The 8,533-nt window shown below is 41.0% G+C and overlaps 1 long non-coding RNA gene across 1 annotated transcript; it reads right to left on the reverse strand.

Annotated features, from left to right (window-relative positions):
- Positions 1 to 1,633: 1,633 nt before the first annotated feature.
- Positions 1,634 to 7,333, reverse strand: LOC309368149. The gene is made up of 4 exons (XR_014167574.1): positions 7,152 to 7,333; positions 6,023 to 6,063; positions 3,387 to 3,482; positions 1,634 to 2,420 (listed from the first exon to the last, which is right to left on the reverse strand). It is a non-coding gene; the product is annotated as an uncharacterized lncRNA (long non-coding RNA).
- Between the last annotated feature and the right edge of the window lie 1,200 nt (positions 7,334 to 8,533).

Below are 8,533 nucleotides of genomic sequence, written 5' to 3' on the forward strand. Positions count from 1 at the left end.
TTGCTTCTAGGTCTGTTTGGAATTATCTTTCATTTCTTATTAGTTGCTAAGTCTCTTCTGGACATGCACAAAATATTGTATGGAACTGTTTGGGTGTATTTTTGATTACTTTTGTTATATTCTGAAGAAAGTTCTGCAAGTAAAGTTTGAATAATATCTAATGGGTCTGGGCAATGTTTTATTCCAAAAGGAATCCGTCTGCCAGTCCCTCATAAGTCAACCAACACAATCTTTAAAGTTTAGTGGTCTGCAGCAGCATGAGAAACAGTGCTAAATTCACTGCATGTGAAAAACTTGGTGCCCAGAACAGAATGTTTGGCTTCCCTTTTAACTGACCGCCACATTGCAGAATATTTGTGTTGTGTTTATAGACAAAACAAATTATACATTAGTATGCAGTTGAAGAGTAGGGCGGACCACTTGGGGATCAGTATGCACACAAAACTATATGCTCAGCATGCATAGAGATGGTGGCGATGACTCTGCTCACCCGGACATTTGCTCCGCTCAGACAAAGCAAAGGAAAATCAAATTCAACGTTCTGGCACTGTGCAATTACAAAGAGACAAATTTAGAAACTTGAATCTGATACGATGAAGCCAATGCTTATCAGAACTCTGTCTGTTGCTATAGCTAGGCCACATAATGCCTCTTCGCATTGTTTCCCCAATAAAATATACTGGAGGCAAGAAAGAAGATGAACAACCTAGCCTTTGTATAAGAAGGTATATCCACATCCTTTGTGCAACTGACCTTTTGCTAATTTAGACCAGGGAGCATAATGTGCAGTGGCAAGGCACGTCACTTAGGATTGTGTCTCTTCAGACGTGATGCCTCTAGCAATGTAATTTATATTTCATGCACAATTGAAGCAACTAATGATATAATTCTCCAAGGGGGGAAACAAGTTGTTACAGTGTTAATTACATTGCAGTTGCATTTTCCTCTTGCTTCTGCAAAATCATTTAAGAGTTATAAGTTGGGAGAGGGACCCCAAAACCTAGGGTTATACATGCACAATGTGGAATGGTAGCTTCAGTTACACAGACTTCATGTGTTCATTCCAGAGAACGAAGGGCCATCAAGTTCCAAGGTTCACCAAGTAGTGAAGCTGGAACTAACCACACAATACGATATCATACCATATGAATAATCAGCCTTCACCCTTTTAACCTTCTCCCAAAACAGGCTTGCACTGAGCACATGTGTGGAACACGCTTATGAACTCCCACTGAATAACACTGGCTACAAAAAATAGAAATAAAAACTAGAAACATGTTACACAACTCATGGATAAAAGCTCATACTATATGTTCCCCTTGAACTAACACAAAAAAGACACAGTACAAATGGAGAAATCTTTCTGGAACCCCATCCCTACCCCACCTTTGTCTATGAAAAACAAAAATGCATGACCTGTCAACTTACTGAAGTCTCTAATCAAAGATTTAACTTGTGCGTAACAAGTCACTGCTTAATCTTTCTACCCCAAATTTGTAACAGACAATGCTCAAAGTTACAGTAAAACAGTATTTTAATATTTTTTTGGAAGCTGCCCAGAGTGGCTGGGGATGAGTGGGGGATAAATAATAAAATTATTATTATTATTATTTACCCATCATCCACTGCCAAATTTAATATCAGGTTGCTGAAACATTTTCCTAAGTATAACGCTAGAACCTATTCCCTCCCTAATTTCTCATTATAATGGCGGAATGAGATTCAGCCAACTCTCCCTTAAGATGAAGCCATGACTGTGGCCCTAAAATTAAAACAAAGTTAAAAACAATGTACAATAGTGACAACCAAAAAGCAGCAGTTACAGCAGTAACAAAAATGAAAACTAAAGCATATAGCATTACAAGTTTAAAAACAGCAGCTCCTACATCAAAAGTTGGCTGAAATTAAATAGCAAACGACAATGACCAAGGCCATTAGGTTCTTAAGGGGCTAGTCAGTTTCAGAGTTAATTTGTTCCTAAGTCATTCAAATCTTTAAAAGTCAGCACTAGCATTTGATATGAATCTCAGAAACAAATTGATAACCTCTGCAGATGGAATAAGTTCAGAGTTAGATCTTCAGTTGCTCGAGTGCCAGAAAAGAACTTGGCAGTAGAAGTTTGCACCAACTGAAACCTCTGGATTTCTTTTTCATTTGCTTTTATTTAGGGCAGCCCCAAGTAGAAAACACGTTAGTAACCTAGTCAGAAAGTGACCAGAGCATGGATAACTGATGCTACATCCATTTTCTCCAGGAAAGCTGCTAAAAGGTGCTCATCACAAGAACATTCAGAAGGGTCCTGTTGGATCAGACCAAAAGGCCTATTTGGTCCAGCATCAAAGTATAGGAAGCAGGACATAAGCACAGTGTGGTTTCCCAGCAAGTGGTCTTCAGAGGCACACTGTCTCCAATAATGTAACCTGCATGTCCAGAAAAAACAGCAGATCAAGGAGTACCCCAAGCCATCAGCTTACTAATTCAGAGGAAAAGAATCTCATCTAGAACAGGTTGAATATCTTCACTCAGATTGCCCTTTGAACAAAAATACAGCCATCTTATCTGGGTTGTTTCAGTTTAATAAACTTCCTGTTTTGGCCACCTGCCAGCCTAGGTTTGCATAAACAGGGATGGTTTTGTGCAACAATACATAGATATAAACAAGCTATAGATATGCACCCGCTTTTCCAGCTAACAAAGCACCCTCTTCATTGTTGAAATAAGGCTTGACAGAAACTGAAAAGGACTGGAAAGAAAAGTAAAATGCTAGAGACTTTTTCCAGTCTATAATAATAAACCGGTCCGAGTTCTACAACCAGGACCCGATCCTGTCAGCGCACAACATGTGGCAGGTGGGCAGTATTCATTTCTCAGGCTTACAAGCTGTGAGGGCCTCCCTTAGCCTCTGCCTACACAACAAGCTGTCTATTGCTCTTGTTGGTGCACCTGTGCTTATTCTGATCTTGATTCCTTCCTTAGCAGTGTTTCCTTGGACCCAGGTTTGCTTCTTCCCTGTGCTAGACTTACATTGTATTCAGGAAAAGAGAGAGGTGGAGGAAGGTGGAGAAAAGAGTACTCTGAGGAAGGATCCCCCAGAGTACTGAGAGGGATATGATGCACATATGGTGTACATATGGTGGTGTGTTACCTTGCTCTCTTGTCTCCTTTGTCAAATAAGTATTCTGGTTTTAATAGTGCTTCACAAACCTACACAATCTGTTTGGCCAGACATGACAGCAGGACAAAAAGAAATTAGTAGGTATGCACTATGGACGAGGGGGAAATGGCCTTCCACAGCACCTTGTGTAAAACTTGGCTCTGGGTGTTGGTAGTGTTACTATAATAAAAAAGAGCTCCTTCCCTCTCTGATCAAGCAGCGAGCCACTCACCTTCACCTGGAAGTGTTCTAAGAGTACCAGTTCAGCAAGCACATCCATTCATGGTTTCCTCCTCTTTCATTGATACCTTCCAACAATAGTGGTTTCCTAATGATAAGCATCAATACATTTACATTGCCACAGGTCACCAAACTGCTGGCAGATTATAATGTTCAGTAATCAATATTAGGCTTTGTTGGAGATATATAAGCAATTTCTTTCTTAACTTAGAGCATAGGCATAAATTCAACCTGGCCTGCTTCCCAAATAGACATAGATCTCCATAACTGATGACAGCTGATTTACACATAAGAAAATGACACTGTGATGAACGAAGCCTCCAGAAAATGTGTTCCTTCAGCTTTGGCTTGGGTTGAATGTCCATGCTTCATGAATAGTTTAGTTGCTGGAAGGACATTTGTTCCAATGACCCTTCATTATGGAACTCAGGGCTTCTCCAATTTTATTTAGCATCCATTCTGTTTTGCATGCACAAAGCTTATGCAGAAGTTATGCCATGTCGCAAGTTATAAGTTAAGTCATAAGTTATGTGATGTGATAAATTATGCAGAAGTTAAGTGATCCCACAATTTTTAGTGCATTTCCCCATCACTTTACTAACTGCAAAGTCTGTTCTTTTCTTTAAGTGCCAGAATGCTTTAACCAACGTTCATTGTGCAAACCTACATTTATCGTATGCCCTTGAATCCATCCCACAAAACAATAACAGTCCAGAGGCCACCTCAACCTTTCTCCTACATGACCTAAGGTCTCTTTGAAGCTCTCTCTTCCAGGTATGAAACATTCGTTATTATTAATGAAATTTAATAGCCACTTTACACAAGCATTTCAAAGCAACCTACTAATAAAAAATCATGTAATCCAAACAATTTAAAACAAAGGACAATGCAAGGGAATTGAACCATAAAAGCAACAGCTCCGTTCCATAGCATGGTTTCAAACAGCCCCCAAAGGAGAAAAGCAAAGTAAAGTAAAGTAAATACCCCTAACTGCTGCAAAGAAGAAGAAGAAAATCAACAATCAGATGCCTGGGAGGAAAGAAATATCTTTGGCTGGCAGAGAAAAGGTGTCACTGTCGGTTCCAGGCAAACCTTCACGGGGAAAACACTCCATAGAGGAAAAGGCCCACTGGAATGTTGCCACCCTCTGGAGAACTGTCAGAGGAGGCACACAAAAAAGGTTGTCTGATGCAGGTCTGTGCAAGTACACTGTACAGTATGGTATTTGGGACCTAACAGCTAAGACTTTATTGGTTAAAACCAACACCATGAATTGTGTCAAGCTGTCTGGGCTTTGGTCCAGCCTTCCCTCCTGTTGCCATTCAGACTGGGGAGGAGTGGGTTAAAGAGGCCTTTGATTGTGTCTTGGCTGGCACCAGTGGAGCCTGTGGGTGGAACGAATGTTGCTGGCCCTTTGGCCCATTCCAAACACAGCCCCTGTTTAAAATTAATTGCACACCAGGGCTATAAAACCTCTGGGAACAGAGATTGCCTTATTTTGCTTGCAGAGGGAAGGGACGGAGTATGCTATACTACTCAGTACATTTTGGCCTCTGTCCCATTTAGGGCCTTCTGCTCTAACATAATACATGTGTTCTCTAATAATAACAACTCTAAATTGCTAATTTGTAGGGGGTGGGTGGGGAACAATTAAAAAAAAAAACCCTTTTCTAAGCCATAGCATGGAAAGCCATTCATTAAGGCATGAAGAATACATTTTGAAAAGCACCTCTATTACATTCTCCTTTGGAAATGCAAGGGACAGGGATTGTTTTGTTTCCATAATGGCTCTATGGGTCTGGGTGAACTTTTGCTTGTGAAGCAGAATAGAAAGGTTCTGGAGACAGAGCAGAGGGAATGATTGGCAGAGCTGTTTTGTTGCCATGGAGAAATCACTCCGAACGATTCATCAGACAATGGACCTCACTCTCTGGGTGTTAGCTTAGCCGCTTGTGCATGTCTGTGTGACACATGCCTCCGTTCCTTGTTCCCCCAACTAAATAGGAACCCGTACATAACAGCAAGAATCTTTGCTGTCAAGATAGCAAAGGCGAATAAGAAACTCAACCATACGTTGCTGCCACCAATTCTCCCACCCCTGACCATGAAGGAATAGGATACTGCTGCCAACATTGCTGGAACATTTGCCTCTTCTGTAGTAAAGCAGAAACTGAGAACTGATGCTTAGAATGGGATCGAAACCCCTAAACTGAATAGGACTATGCTAGTGCTGCCATATAATGAAGTGGCAAGGCCAATACAATGCTGTGGTCAGAACTAGGACCCTATTCTGGGAGCATTTGTGTGGAATAAAGCAGGGAGGATGCATGGGGCCTTGCCTGCCAGCCCCCATGTCCCCTTGCATGGTGCTTACTCAAGCTAAGCACCACTCTAAGCGGTTAACAAAAGGCAATCCAAAATATGAAAAAAGCAAGCATTATAAACAAGGCATAAAAGTAACTGAAATATAAAATAAAATCAGTTGTTTTAAACTTGTGCTCAGTGCAGCACTAAGGAGATTGTTCCATCAGCTTAGCTATTTGGGAGCCACTGCACTAGCATCCTGGAAGATGGCATCCTGGGTTTTGCCTTTGATATGTTGGAGAGCATGCTGTTCATGTAACTTACCTCACTAGGTTGTTCTCATGAACCACTCACTATCTTGAACTCTTTGGAAGAAAAGTGATATATTAATTATATGAAATGCAATAATTGAGGCCGATTCCCCCACTGCTCTAGTTAGCACAAGGGTAACATTCATTTAGCTCATCAACCTATGTGAATGTTGACATCACAAAACCTTGTGTGTAATTTACAGGATGTACTGTGGCCTGGCTATTCCTCAAATGTCTCTTCACAAGAATGTCTTCTGAATATAGGGAGGCCAAATCTGCTGATCAAATCAGTTCTGCAAACTTAAGTTTATTAGCTGGAAGTACCTTCAAAAGGAAAGGAACCTGTCTTTCAATAAATTGAGGAGATGGCAACTGTTTTTACCTAAATATAAACTGTTTTTACCTAAATATAAGGTCTGCACATCTGCAGGAGGCGAATGGTTCTTCTCCAGTGAATTAATACAACCCTCATGATGCAGGTGCACTAACTGTCTAGTACTTCCATCAGAGCATATTTGATATCCTTCTGAATTTGTCCACATGGGGACTCAAGGGCAGGACGAAATACGATTAAATCAGCAAGCAGAATGCAGTAAATAATGAAAGGGCCTGAAACAGCCAAGGCTGTGTACATTAGTCAGTTGTGTATATATAAGTATTGCTTTTGCCGTGTTTCTTCTTAGCATTGCATTTGATACTAAACCAGATGGGGAACCTGAGTCAAGGAAGCTATTTGAAATGAATCTTCATGCTTCCCTGCTTGTTTTCATGCAGAAATAGCAGCCAAATGAATGTGACTATTCTTGAACCCTGAGCAGCTGCAGAGCTTGCCATATCGTATTTTTGTTTCTCCTGAGCAAAGTAAAAAATAAACCCAGCTATAAGGAGTGAAGGGTGATGTGCTCTTTCTCAGAAGAAAGCTCCACGGAAATGGCTGCTAATTAATTACTTCTGAGTAAAGCTACTGTTTATTTTAGCCATCCTTTGACTATTTTTGATACCTGCTGTTAACTGTTTTTTTAATCTAGAATTTTAAAATGTTTTCTTTTACTGCTGTAACTCGCCATGGGACCTTGGGGTAAAGCATGGGTAATAAATAAAATAAATAAAAAAACTAAATATTATAATGTATTTTTACCAACATTTTTAAAAATATGTTGTAAGGAGACCTCAGCTAACATCCTCATATTTTAAGAAGTCGTTTCAAAAGACTTTCAGATTCATCCTCTGGATATTATTTCAGCAGTCATTGCTTAGCTGGCTGCTCACACCAGCGTCCTTCTCTGAAGCTGGACACAAACCAGGCTGGTAGACTGAAGAATCTATATCGTGCTGAAGGGAAGCAGAGTCAGACAAAATGAGCTTCCTGTGCCTTAACGCAAGCGATTGCCTTCTAAAGCAGTCATTTGTTACTGTAAACATCAAGGGAGTGGATGCAGCAGGGTCAGCACTTTGTCAACAAAGATCCACCTCCTTGGAAGCAGCAGTTTCAAATGACTTCGTGGGAAGTGGATCTAGGTCATAGCAAATAAGTTTGTGCCTATTGCTGCTTTCTTGTGTACAAGATGTGCCAGAATAGAGTGTGCAAGTTAAGGCCTAGTAATGTGCCATAGAACGGCTTTATTTTTAGAAACTTGCCCCTCATTTGTCTGAGCCAGTGCTGGATTTATGTATAAGCTAAACAAGCTATAGCTTAGCGCCCCACTCTCTTGAAGGCCCCCCAAAAAATTAAAGGGGGGAAAAAACCTGGATGTACATTTCCAAAATATAAGATAAAAAAACTAATGAAATAAACCCTACATGCAGCAACAGTATTTTGTGTTGTGTAGGCTCCTATGATGTAAGTAATGGGCCCCGCCTGCTTCCTAAAATATCACTGGTTTGCTCATTTCTATATACTGTATAGGGTGCCCACATTCTGCATGGACTGGTTGTATGGCAGCATGTGCAAATGGCTTTAGATACCTATTAGGTCCATAAATTACCATATAGCATATACAGTGGTAGCTCGGGTTACATACGCTTCAGGTTACAGACTCCACTAACCCAGAAATAGTACCTCGGGTTAAGAACTTTGCTTCAAGGTGAGAACAGAAATCGTGCTCCGGCAGCGCGGCAGCAGCAGGAGGAGGAGGCCCCATTAGCTAAAGTGGTGCTTCAGGTTAAGAACAGTTTCAGGTTAAGAACGGACCTCTGGAACAAATTAAGTACTTAACCCGAGGTACCACTGTATTCAACACAAAAAACAGGGACAATTTGTTGTTGACAAAGGACAGCTGGACATATAAAGGGCCCCTTGCCTTCAGTAGCTTAGGGCCTCATCAAACCTAAATCCGGCCCTGGTCTGAGCTGCAGCTAAGTTTTCTAGCAGTCTGATACATGAGGTTGAGCAAGACCAGCTTTTAGTTTCAGACTTGTGCAAAGGGGTGGGGAGTATTGGCTCTGCTCAGCTTGGGTGATCCGTAGGGTGGCTTCTGTAGATTGTTGCAGTACCTGCAGTTCAGTATGTTGTTCTGTTGAACAT

The sequence above is a fragment of the Podarcis melisellensis genome, assembly GCF_964234715.1.
Source record: "Podarcis melisellensis genome assembly, chromosome: 4".
Lineage (NCBI taxonomy): Eukaryota > Metazoa > Chordata > Lepidosauria > Squamata > Lacertidae > Podarcis > Podarcis melisellensis.